Genomic DNA, 12,635 nt, shown 5'->3' with positions numbered 1-12,635 from the left:
TTTCTCTTCCAGTGCTCTGTGTTTGCTATATGCTCAGCATTGAGAAATAATCCCTTAGTATGAGCCAAAGTGTCCAGAATGTGACGAAAGCTGCTTTGCTCAAGCATGTTTACTTGTCCATTGTACTATAGAAAACACAAACTGGGTGTTTTGTGAAAAGTAATTAACTGTATTTCCTTTCATCTTGCATACTACAACTGATAATCATTGATTTGCCTTGCAGAGCAACCAATCTGATTTAAGCAGTGTTGCTTGTTCTCTTTTTATTCCTAATTCAGAATGTTTCACTGTGATAGTATGATGCATCCAAAAGACTAAAATATTGGTTAAAATCCCCTTGGTGTTGCTCATGCGTGCACCTGGTCTTGAGAGAGTGGAGCAGTCAAGTACAGCATGGAGCCCAGGTAGGGCAGTGGAGCAAATCAGTCAAAAGGGGACCTGGAACGGTATACAAGGTCCTGTCTGATGCCAGGAGGCTGTGTGGTCACTTCCCTGTTTTCTGGTAATTAGCAGCAAAAAGGCCATGGGTTTGAGATGAGCAAAAGCATCTTCAGCTCAGGAATAACTCCACTTCCATCCTCAGTGCAAAAACACTTCTCCTTCCAATCTCAGTACAGAAATGCCTCCATGCCTGCTCGTACTTGACTTTGAAGGGTTTGACCTCAATAGTCCTTTTGTGAGACATTAATCTGCCCATGGCCAGAGCCAAAATAGCAGATCAAATGTAAGTGCCACTGGCAACAACAGTTCATACTTGTCAGTGGTCAGAAACACCAGATAAAATCTTTCCCAATGGATGTTTGGTGACTTTAATTAGCATTGTTTTGTTTGGTTTCCAGTGTTACCACAGATGCTGCTTTTGCTGTTGGACATAAACCTGAAAAGTAACTCTGGTATGACTATTTTAACAAGTAGGATAAAGACTACTGTTCAGCCTAAAAGTCTTCTAATACTCTTGAACCTAGAGAGAAATCCGGTCCATAGGAATCTGCAACAAAATCCCAAAGGAATTGGATAGAGGGGAAATTAAATCTAAGTAAAGGTAGTAACTCTTTTAGTAAAAAAGATAACCTTCATTGCCAATGTCACCTAGATATAAAAAAAACACGTCACAGGACCAATCTTTGCCTCGAAACCTATTTTTAACTGTTCAAACAGTGAGGTACAGGAAAGCAAAATCCTTAAAATGAAACTGTTTCTAAGATATTGACATACACCTCTGTTACAATGTATAATTGTTTTTCAAACAATAAGTTCATTAATAATGCTGCTTAACAGGTTTGGTACACAGTACACTGCTTACCATAACTGCTTCTCACCATTTCTAAATTGAGAACTCTTGACCAATTTGGGAAACTGTTACATGCAGAGCTGATCCTAATCATTGTTCCGCAGGATGGGAGATCCCTTCCTGCTGCCAATCCCATGCTTCCTTTTCCAGGATGGCTGATTTCAGCTGATAGCTCCCAATTTTCCTTTTATAATGCATGGAATATGTGCAAAATCCTGTAGAACCATTGGTCATGTGGAGAGTCCTCCCCATGTCACCCATCTTGTGCGTATTTCCTTTGGAGCATGTGGTTGACCAGAGCTATCTTTCATTAGTAAGTCAACGGGTTACTATCAGGAATTGTAGACTACTGCATAGTTGAGCTGGGTTCAACATAAGGTTTGCAGGACAAGAAAATAAGGTATGTTATTTTCTGTAATACTTATCAGAAGCAAATCATGTTTTTAAAAAAATCAAACTTATGTATGTAAATATGAAATAAAAAGTAAAGTGAGGTAAAGGAACATAAAGATGTCGAGCAATGGTGTAACCAAACTGAAAATGAACATTGTTTTGGAGGAATTGGAATTTTAAAAGTTTAAAATAGGATAGAAATTATTTCAAATCACTTGTTCTGGGTAAGTTAAGCTATATGTCCAGTATTTAACAGAAAGCATTGTGAGTTATGGAGACTTGGGTATTTTAAGCTGTTTCTGATCACCGATAATTGCTGTGTTTTTTAAAGAATACAGTTCAACTAATTGCTGTATGACGAATTTTAGGAATACTAAAATAACTGGTAGGATCTCCAGTGGGATAATCTGGCTGTTTTCAAAGAAGTCCCAAATAATTATTATGGACCCATTGTAAATCGTGCAGTGCAATAGCTGTGTCAAAGGTTCTGATACAGTCTTACAGAAAGCAAACAGTACTTCAAGATTTCTTAGTAAAGATTTCATTCCATTTCTCTTTGGTGCATTTTCATCATTTATTCTGTTTTGCATGAAAATTCTCACATGCTATAACAGGGTTCATGTTGTATTCAGTCTAAAAATAAATTGGACTTCAAAATGAAATGACAGGGGAAAGAAAACATTATCTGGGAAGGCCAGATCTTTCCTATGCCTCACTTGTACAGTTTCACAAAGGGGTTGTACTTGGTTTGGGCCAGATGAGCAGAGCTGAATGCAGACTCTCAGCATTTAGACTGGGACCTGATATTGAGCCACCAGAATGTGCTCCAGGAGATATTAAATTAACAGCGAGCTGCATGCTGTGACATATTTGGTTAAAACCAGTAGAAATTCTCAGCATGCCGACTTATGAAAGTTCCGATTCACAACCTGAATCTGCACAAGAGTCAGAAGTGGAAGCTTTACTTCAAAGGTATGATTGTAAAGAATCCCGCACCATTTATACCAGATGATGTGAGGTGCACCAACTGTAAATTCACAAAGGGCCTTTCCTCCCCTGTGGCAAAACTAGCTGCATGTGTGACTTCAGCTCAATTTTCATCAATATCAAGCAGCAATGTATTGACTCAATATTAGAAATAAGAGTTAAAGTTTTTGTTTATCTTGTAGTTTCTGAAGATACTTGAGCACTGCATTCTGTCATTAATCATCTGAGAGACACACAGCATGCGCAAGGTGGATCTGCTGTGCAAACGCTAGTAGAATTTTTTAATTTACCATATCCTGGTGGGATGATAATTTCTATCCTGAAATTGAGGCCATCAACTTGGCTGATGGGCAGCCCTGCTGTGCGTGACTAACAGGTGCAGGCACAGATAGATTTCAGTGGAGATGTTTAAGTTGTCATTACACACAGCTCTCTCATTGTAATGAGTCATGCAGATTTCTCATTCTGAATGAATTGCATTATGTACGGTGCAAAATGACATGGGATGACCTGGCTTACAGTGCAACAATGACAAGTAGGAAAAACTTTTATGCCAGTATGCTCTTGAGTTGAATATTGCGATAAGTAAAATGGCTGCTAAGATATTAAATCATTGGTGTTTTTTGGAATAAGTACTTTGGAATGATGTGGTCATTTGATGGGAGCAATTGACAGGTAAAAGGACTACACAACAAAAGTAAAAAAAGTTCATGGCTTTGCTCACCAGGACACAGGAGAAATATTCCAACCCTGGGGGTGATACATAGAAGAGCCGCAAGGTGATTTCTAGTGTTGGAGATTTGAAGTATGAGGGAAGACAGGAGAAATTTAGGCTCTTCAGTCTTGTGAGCAGGTGGCTGATGGGGGAGATTATAAAGCTGTACAATATATCCGATAGTATGGAAAAAGTAAATCCAGAGGGATAATTTGTGGTGTGTTATGAAAGTAGAACAAGGGACACAGGTTCAAAGTGATGAAAAGCAAACTTAAGACTTCTGTCAGCTCACTATCTACATATAGTGTTTAAAACGAACATCATGGGACAGGACGTCAGAAATGCCCCATCCATCAATATCGGCGACCACACTCTGGAAGTGGTTCAAGAGTTCACCTACCTAAGCTCAACTATCACCAGTAACCTGTCTCTCAATGCAGAATTAAACAAGCGCATGGGAAAGGCTTCCTCTGCTATGTCCAGACTGGCCAACAGAGTGTGGGAAAATGGCACACTGACACAGAACACAAAAGTCCAAGTGTATCAAGCCTGTGTCTTCAGTACCTTGCTCTACAGCAGCGAGGCCTGGACAACGTACATCAGCCAAGAGCAACATCTCAATTCATTCCATCTTCACTGCCTCCAGAGAATCCTTGGCATCAGGTGGCAGGACCGTATCTCCAACACAGAAGTCCTCGAGGTGGCCAACATCCCCAGCATATACACCCTACTAAGCCAGCAGCGCCTGAAATGGCTTGGCCATGTGAGCTGCATGGAAGATGGCAAGATCCCCAAGGACATATTGTTCAGCGAGCTCGTCACTGGTACCAGACCCACCGGCCGTCCATGTCTCTGCTTTAAAGACATCTGCAAACGCGACATGAAGTCCTGTGACATTGATCACAAGTCGTGGGAGTCAGTTGCCAGCGATCGCCAGAGCTGGCGGGCAGCCATAAAGGCGGGGCTAAAGCGTGGCGAGTCGAAGAGACTTAGCAGTTGGCAGGAAAAAAGACAGAAGCGCAAGGAGAGAGCCAACTGTGTACCAGCCCCAACAACCAATTTTATCTGCAGCACCTGTGGAAGAGTCTGTCACTCTAGAATTGGCCTTTATAGCCACTCCAGGCGCTGCTTCACAAACCATTGACCACCTCCAGGCGCTTACCCATTATCTCTCGAGACAAGGAGGCCAAAGAGAAGAGGGAAGAGTGTTTAAAACTTAGGATGGACTGCTGGCTAGGATTGTGGAAGAAAACCTTAAAGTCTTTTAAGGGACAATTGGATGGATGGTTGATGGTGGGGGGGGAGGGTGGGGGGTGCTAAAATTTTCCCGAGAGCTTACCTAAGACAATTTGTAAGACCTTTCTGCTCTATTTTGTGTGCATTGATTATTCTGTTGTGTTTAGTACATTTAATGCTTTCACTGGAGTAACAGTGTTTCCTGAAAGTGGAGTCATAAGGTTTGAGACAAGAACAGAACAATTAGCTTTACACATTGAATATGTTACAAAGAACAAAGAACAGTACAGCACAGGAACAGGCCATTCGGCCCTCCAAGCCTGCGCCGATCTTGATGCCTGCCTAAACTAACACCTTCTGCACTTCCGGGGTCCATATCCCTCTATTCCCTTCCTATTCATATATTTGTCAAGATGTCTCTTAAACGTCGCTATCGTATCTGCTTCCACCACCTCCCCTGGCAGCAAGTTCCAGGCACTCATCACCCTCTGTGCAAAAAACTTGCCTCGCACATCCCCTCTAAACTTTGCCCCTCGCACCTTAAACCTATGTCCCCCTAGTAACTGACTTTTCCACCCTGGGAAAAAGCTTCTGACTATCCACTCTGTCCATGCCACTCATAACTTTGTAAACCTCTATCATGTCGCCCCTCCACCTCCGTCGTTCCAGTGAAAACAATCTGAGTTTTTCCAACCTCTCCTCATAGCTAATGCCCTCCAGACCAGGCAACATCCTGGTAAACCTCCTCTGTACCCTCTCCAAAGCCTCCACGTCCTTCTGGTAGCGTTGCGACCAGAATTGCACGCAGTATTCTAAGTTATATTATTATATTATATTATATTATATTCAATATTACTTTTTTGATTAATTGACAGTATTTGGGTGATTGTTCCACTGAACTTGATATGAATATTGTAATTCAAAAGACTAAGCTAAGAAAAAGTTTAGCCTGTTCAAACAATCACTTACTAGTTTATTAGAATATGTTCAAACATTTTCGCTAACACTTATGCGGCAAAGAATTTGTTGGTTGTCTACACAGCAAAAACTCTAGTGAAGGTAACAATATTTATGTGTTTTCTTGCTGAGTGGTTTCATTGGGGAAACTACTGTTTGTAAACAGAAAGCACAGAGTTGAGTCTTGGTTATATCTTTACTGCACTGCTTTGTTGCAGTTACAGTCCTTTTTGATTATTAATGGGGTGGCTGACAACACTTTGCCAATGCATTCAATTGGGCAGGTGGGAAAAATGCAGGAAAGACCATCTCTAGGAACAATGAGCTCTGTTTGTGGGTTCTCCAACAAAGTTTGCAAAATGGATTTTCTTTGTTAGGAAATTTCATTTTCAGGTCCCAGTCACCTTGAAAGCATCAAAAAATGATCCACAGAAATGTTATCCTCAAAATTCAGCTCCATAGCATCAATAATTTCAGCGCCACAAGTGTCAATTCAGGCGCAAAATCGAGTCCACGTTACATGCACACATTTCCGGTATAAACCCCCACACTTCCTAATAGCACTGTGGGTGTACCTACATCCCAGGGACTGCAGCGGTTTAAGAAGGCAGCTCACCACGACATTCTCAAGGGCAATTAGGGATGGCCAATAAATGCTGGCCTAGCCAGTGCCGCCCATATCTCATGTATGAATTTTAAAAACTTTAATTTTGATGAGAGCTTTAGCGCAAGCATTAGAAGCGTGCACCAGAAGTATTCAGAGTATGCAGATTTTGACATCAGTCAGTGTGTAATGCTGATTTCACACCAACTGAATCATTTCCAACCTCAACACTCCAGCTAACTCCCTCTCTTAAAATGCATTCAGCAGCAGGAAGGACCGCCTCCCCACTCCCACTGTGCTATTTAAAGCAATTGATTTTTATTGGCTCTGTCTGAGCTTGTCAAAGTGCTGTGAGTTTTCTACTGCAGAAGTCTACAGGGAATGGTTTTGCATTTGGTGAAGGCCTTGGTTCTGACTTCAAAGGTTCTGCTCAGACCACTACTCCCAGTCATAGGTACGTGCTGCAGTTACCACTGCCCTTAGCCTGCAGCATGTCAAGGAAATTGATCAGAGGCAACACAGGGGAGGATGGGCAGAAAAAAGAGGGAGGTGGGGGAGCGGGTGAAGAGCTTTCAGCATCCAGGGTCTTCAGAAAGCATTTCTCTTACCTCAACCTAAGCCAGGAATAGTGTGTATAAGGACTCCATTTTACAAAGGAAATGCTCACGGAATTCTGCCACCTCTTGCAGACAGACCTGCAGCCTCAGAATAGGCGAGGTCAGTGCTGCCAGTGGCTGTAAAGGTGACCGTGGCCATGACCTTCTTCACATCAGGATCCTCCTAGGCTGGACTGACATCTCTTAAAATTCCCCAGTTTGCTATTCACTGTTGTATAAGGCAGGTGACAGACGTTCTGTATGCCAGGAGAGAGAAATCCACTGCATTTTCACTGACCAGAGGGAAGCTGGTGGAGGGTGCACATCCCTTCCCCAGGATGACATGCTTCCCCATGGAGATGGATGCCATCGACTTCACACATGTGGCTTTGCAGGCACCACATCTAAACACTAAAATGTCCCACAACCACAAAGGGATGCATGCCCTGAGGACTGAATTTAATGCGGCTGTTTGGAGCAGGAATGGAGGTGTGGGAGGCCAAAGAATTGTGTCGGACACGTCCGCCCAGAAATCTGACATCATGACATCAGTTCCAAATTTAGTCAGTGGCTGGAAAGCACCAAGGCAATGCACCGACCCGACACGATGGGAATGTAACTAAGTTGTAGAACATTTACTTTTAATACATTATCAGGTAATTCAATGAGGGGCTTGGAATTAAGTGGATGATGGGCGGCCCTCACATGCCTTCAGATCCCCGGTCATTGAAAGCTGGTGGCATCGCGGCGACGCCTCAGTGCCGCGACATGTGGGCAGCCATGACCAGCACTGGATAGGGGAAGAGGAGGGAGCAGAGGCCATTGTCGGCCTGCTGTGCTGTGTACTCTGCACGACTGAGCTGGGTCTTGGATGTTCTGCAAGGTGGGGGGGGGGGGGTGGAGGGGGGGCTTGATCTCAGGTAGGAGTGCCAGGTGAGCAGGCACTCGGGTGTAAGTACCAGGTGAGCAGGGTCTCGGGTGCGAGTACCAGGTGAGCAGGGTCTCGGGTGTGAGTACCAGGTGAGCAGGGTCTCGGGTGCGAGTACCAGGTGAGCAGGGTCTCGGGTGTGAGTACCAGGTGAGCAGGGTCTCGGGTGTGAGTACCAGGTGAGCAGGGTCTCGGGTGTGAGTACCAGGTGAGCAGGGTCTCGGGTGTGAGTACCAGGTGAGCAGGGTCTCGGGTGCGAGTACCAGGTGAGCAGGGTCTCGGGTGCGAGTACCAGGTGAGCAGTGTCTCGGGTGCGAGTACCAGGTGAGCAGGGTCTCGGGTGCGAGTACCAGGTGAGCAGGGTCTCGGATGCGAGTACCAGGTGAGCAGTGTCTCGGGTGCGAGTACCAGGTGAGCAGGGTCTCGGGTGCGAGTACCAGGTGAGCAGGGTCTCGGGTGCGAGTACCAGGTGAGCAGGGTCTCGGGTGCGAGTACCAGGTGAGCATCTGTTCTGATGATGCAACCTTCCACGACTGCACTTCTGACATGTTGTCCTTTATCCACAACCGAGGATACCCCCCCACTGTGGTTGTCAGGGCCGTCAACCGTGTCCGGCCCATTTCCTGCACCTCTGCCCTCACCCCTTCCCCTCCCTCCCAGAACTGCGATAGGGTTCCCCTTGTCCTCACTTTCCACCACGCCCGTCTCCACATCTAAAGGATCATCCTCTGCCATCTCCAGTGTGACGCCACCACCAAACACATCTTCCCCTCCCCTGTCAGCATTTCAAAGGGATCATTCCCTATGCGACACTCTGGTCCACTCCTCCATCACTGCTCACCTGGTACTCACACACCTCGTCTCTTTCCTACGTCACCTTCTCATGCAATTGCAGGAGGTGTAATGCCAACCCTTTTACTTCCTCTCTCCTCACCATCCCCAGGTCCCAAACACTCCTTCCAGGTGAAGCAGCAATTTACTTGTTCTTCCTTTAATTTAGTATACTGTATTCGCTGCCCACAATGCGGTCGCCTCTACATTGGGAAGACCAAACTCAATTGGGTGACCACTTTGCGGAAAACCTCCACTCAATCCAAAAGCATGACCCCGAGCTTCTGGTTGCTTGCCATTTCAACACTCCCCCTGCTTTCATGCCCACATTTCTGTCCTTGGCCTGCTGCAGTGTTCCAGTGAACATCAATGCAAGTTCGAGGAGCAGCACCTGATTTTTTGATTAGGCACACTACAGCCTTGCAGACTCAACCTTGAGTTCAACAATTTCAGAGCAGGACTGGCCTTTTTTTATATTTTTCAATGTTTTTATTGTTTTATTTTATTTTAATTTTTAACCATGTGCTGGTTTTTCATGTAGACAGAACTGCTCATTATTCTGCCATTAACACTCGCTTTGGACTAATGCTTTGTCTTTCACCACAAGCATTAATACGTCCTTTGCCTTTGTCCCATGACAGCTTTGTTAAATAATCTCTCCTGCCCTCTGCCTGATCACACACATTCTCTTTTGTTCTCTTCACCACCCCCACCACCACCACCCCCCCCCCCCCCCCCACCCCCGCTTCACTTGCTTAAAACTTATTACATTTCTAACTTTTGCCAGTTCTGATGAAAGGTCACAGACCTGAAACGTTAACTCTGTTTCTCTCTCCACAAATGCTGCCAGACCTGCTGTCTGTGATCGCCTCATCAGACTGCAGTACCATTGAACACAACCTCAATTCCCCATTTAACACCTTCCCTCTGTCACTGACCATCACAGCATCCTCTTGATCACAATGTTCAAATCAAAGCCACCACAGAACAACCATTTCAAACCAACTTTATCAAATAAACCATCTAATATTCCATACAAAGTCAACAAATCATCCTTATGCATTCCTTTAGTGCCTGTCTTTCGGGTGCCTTTGCCTGGCCTACACAGTGCCAAACCATTGGCTACAGCCTGGCTGGTGGAAGACCACCTACTTTCAATGAGGAAGACTGCAGATGGCCTTGCAGGATAACCTAAACCAGCCTTGAAGCTTTGGAATGCACCAACCTCGGCATGGGCAATAGCAGTCTGGGCTGACTGTCTGACAGGCAAGAGCAAGGGAACTGAGGGAGAACCAGAGGTGTGAGGATGAATGGTGTCATACCAAGCATGGACAGCAGACTCGTGCTCCATGGAGCCACTGTCACTCCCTGGGGAGTGCCTCAACAATCCTTGTAATCTGACAGATTGCTGGACTGCTGTTAAATCCTGGAAGCTCCTTAAAGCACTGGTATCTGCAGCCATGATGGCAGCAATCTGAGTCTGCATGGTATCAAGCTGGGCTTGCATGGCAAAAGCTGAGATTGCCTGGTTTCAACCTCAGCGCTCAGGGTGGCTTCTGTTTGTGCTGCAATGGAAGCTGGGATATCAGTCATCAGCTGCTGCATCATGGTTGGGTCTGCAGTGTTCTCGTGGAATTGGCCACCACTTCCAGGCTGGAAAGGATGCGCTCCAAGCTCTGCACAAAGCCTTGTGTCAAGTTGTTGCCGGACTCCTTCATGCTCCATAACCATGACAGCAGGCTTTCTGGCAGGCCTGCCAATGTACCAAGCATTTTGTTGCGCATATCCATCAGCCTTTTTCTATATGCTGCCCTGCAGGAGGATCAGAGGAGGGGGGCACAGAGTATCGCGACAGGTGCCAGGAGGAGCAGCGTGGCACGTTGCATCCCAGTCTCCCAGCGATCTTCCCGGGGCGGGATAGGCCAACATCTGCCTTCCTGCCAGAGGCCAATTCAGGCCCTCAACTGGCCTATTAACAGCCAATTAAGGGCCTCTTCCCGCCATCACTGGGATCTTACCAGTGGCAGGGAGGGGCCTCCGCCACATGGGAAGGTCACCTAGTAACATGAGGTGCCCTATTTCTTATGTTCTTATGTTCTTCCTGTGGGCTTGCAGGGGTGAGGGGGGTCCTTCCTTCATGGGCAATTTGTGGCCCATGGAGGAACCCCACCAGGAACAATTTTACCCTCTAGGACCCCCATCCCCAGGACTGAACGACTCATCGGGCATTCCACACTAGCTCTGGCGACTCCGCCTCACCTACCTGTGTTCCGGGGGTTCCAGCACAGGGCGTAGGGCTGAGGCCTCTGCAGTACCAGCAATGGCCACTACTCCCAGTGGCGCTGCTAACACTGCTGAGCAGCCGAACCTCTGATTGGCTTTAAAGGGACGGGATCCTGCCTCCTAATTCTTTGCTTTACAAAGACCGTAGTATTGCTCCAGGGGTGGGGTGGTGGGGGGCGGGGGTGCGTGGTGGGGCACAAAAAGGCAGAGGCAGAATTCTACTTGCCTTTTCGACCCAGCGCTGGGAGCCCCGCTTCAGGCACAAAATCCAGCCCACCATGTGCAGTTCCCACCTCTTTGCTACCCTCTAAATTATGCACAGTGTCAGTATCTGAGCAGGTGGCAGTGACTGTGAGATCGATTGACACTGTTTCAGTTTGTTCTACTCCTTGCAATTCATGCTGCTGCACCACTTCCTGGCCAGGTGCCAGTTCTTGGGTATCTGAAAGGATAAAGGCACAAGGGTAAATTTTAATTGAGGGAAGGGGGAGAAAGCAAGAGATGCATGCTTACACCATCTGCAGCTGGGAATCAGAAGCGATTGTGAGAGGAGGGGAATGTGAGATGTGAGAAGGAGGATTAGGTAGGAGCATACCGTTATCCTCAATTCTCTCAGCCTCAGTCATGGTCGCTCCCATGATGGCAAGCATTGTCTCCTCCACCAGGATAAGGACAGACAGCCAGGTCTGTCCCTTGCCGGTTAGCTGCTGCTGCCTTTGATTGTGCAAAACCTTATCCTGCAAGTGAGACAAAAGTGTGTCAGTGAGTGTGGTGCAGTGTGTTTGGGTGATGTATTTGTTATGATTGAATAGCTGACTTCAATGGGATAAAATCAAGTGCGATGTAAACAGGCATCTGATATAAACCTGTCTGTACCCGCCAGGCAGCTAGGTTATAATTACTCCCAAACACTTTCCTGCAAGAATCAATGGATATGAATCAGACCCCTCCCAGAAGTGTCCACGTGTGCACATGGATGAGCGCTGAATACATTCAGTTGTGATATCTCTTTCACTTCTGGTTTAAATAACATATTGAGATTTATTGCTAAAGCTCACACATTAATAGTGGATAGTAGGATAAAGTTCTGGAGGGTATCAGGAACTTATGGAACTATATTACAGCAAAAAAAATCAACCTCTTCAGTAGAGAAAAGGGGAACAAAATTTACAACAGAAAAAAATTCTTCCACACTTGAAACTATTCCTTGATGAAATTGTGATTTGCTTATAGTGCAAACCAGCTTTTCTAAAGCAGAGCCACAAGACATATTCAACACTTTTGTGGTTGATTGTGACAGATGCTTGTGATTAAAGTATAAAGCACTCAAATCTATGAATTTTTTAAACAATTACTTCAAAATTAGAAATAATTAAAGCCACCAGTCAGGTGGTTTAGTTGGGAATTCTGTTATTTTTGTTCTAACAAAGGCTTAGTCAGTAATGATTATAGCATATTTTTGAATGAAATCAATAACCAAAAGAAGTTGACAATACCTTTAGGCTGAGAGTACTGTACAGTAACAGTACAACAGATGTGGCTTTTCTGTCCACTAGAATGGGGATTGACTGGGGACCTTTTTTTGCATTTCCTCCACTGTTTCTCTCAGCTGGACGGGGGTAAGTACATCGACCAAAGCCTTTAGCGAGAATACTGAATACAACCTGAAGGACAATGGGATTGAAGAGTTCAGGACATATGGCAATTACGGTCACTATTGTCTTGATATGAAAGATGGCTCAGCATGATGACATGCAATGCTCATGGAAAGTGTGTGTGGGGGGAGGGGGGTTGGGCAGGGAGGGGAGGAGAGG

The 12,635-nt window shown here is 45.6% G+C and overlaps 1 protein-coding gene across 5 annotated transcripts in view; it reads left to right on the top strand.

Moving 5' to 3' along the window:
- Positions 1–1,563: 1,563 nt before the first annotated feature.
- sema6a (sema domain, transmembrane domain (TM), and cytoplasmic domain, (semaphorin) 6A) overlaps positions 1,564–12,635 on the top strand; it is a 187,507-nt gene continuing 176,435 nt past the window's right edge. For all 5 annotated transcript variants that reach the window (XM_068029878.1, XM_068029883.1, XM_068029880.1 and 2 more), the window contains exon 1: positions 1,564–1,691. The gene's annotated coding sequence lies outside the window, so the exon portion shown is untranslated. The remainder of the gene's footprint in view (positions 1,692–12,635) is intronic.

This window comes from Heterodontus francisci, chromosome 4 (assembly GCF_036365525.1).
Source record: "Heterodontus francisci isolate sHetFra1 chromosome 4, sHetFra1.hap1, whole genome shotgun sequence".
In the NCBI taxonomy this organism is placed as follows: Eukaryota; Metazoa; Chordata; class Chondrichthyes; order Heterodontiformes; family Heterodontidae; genus Heterodontus; species Heterodontus francisci.
Note: the sequence above shows the minus strand (reverse complement) of the source record. Positions and strands in the feature narration are given on the sequence as shown.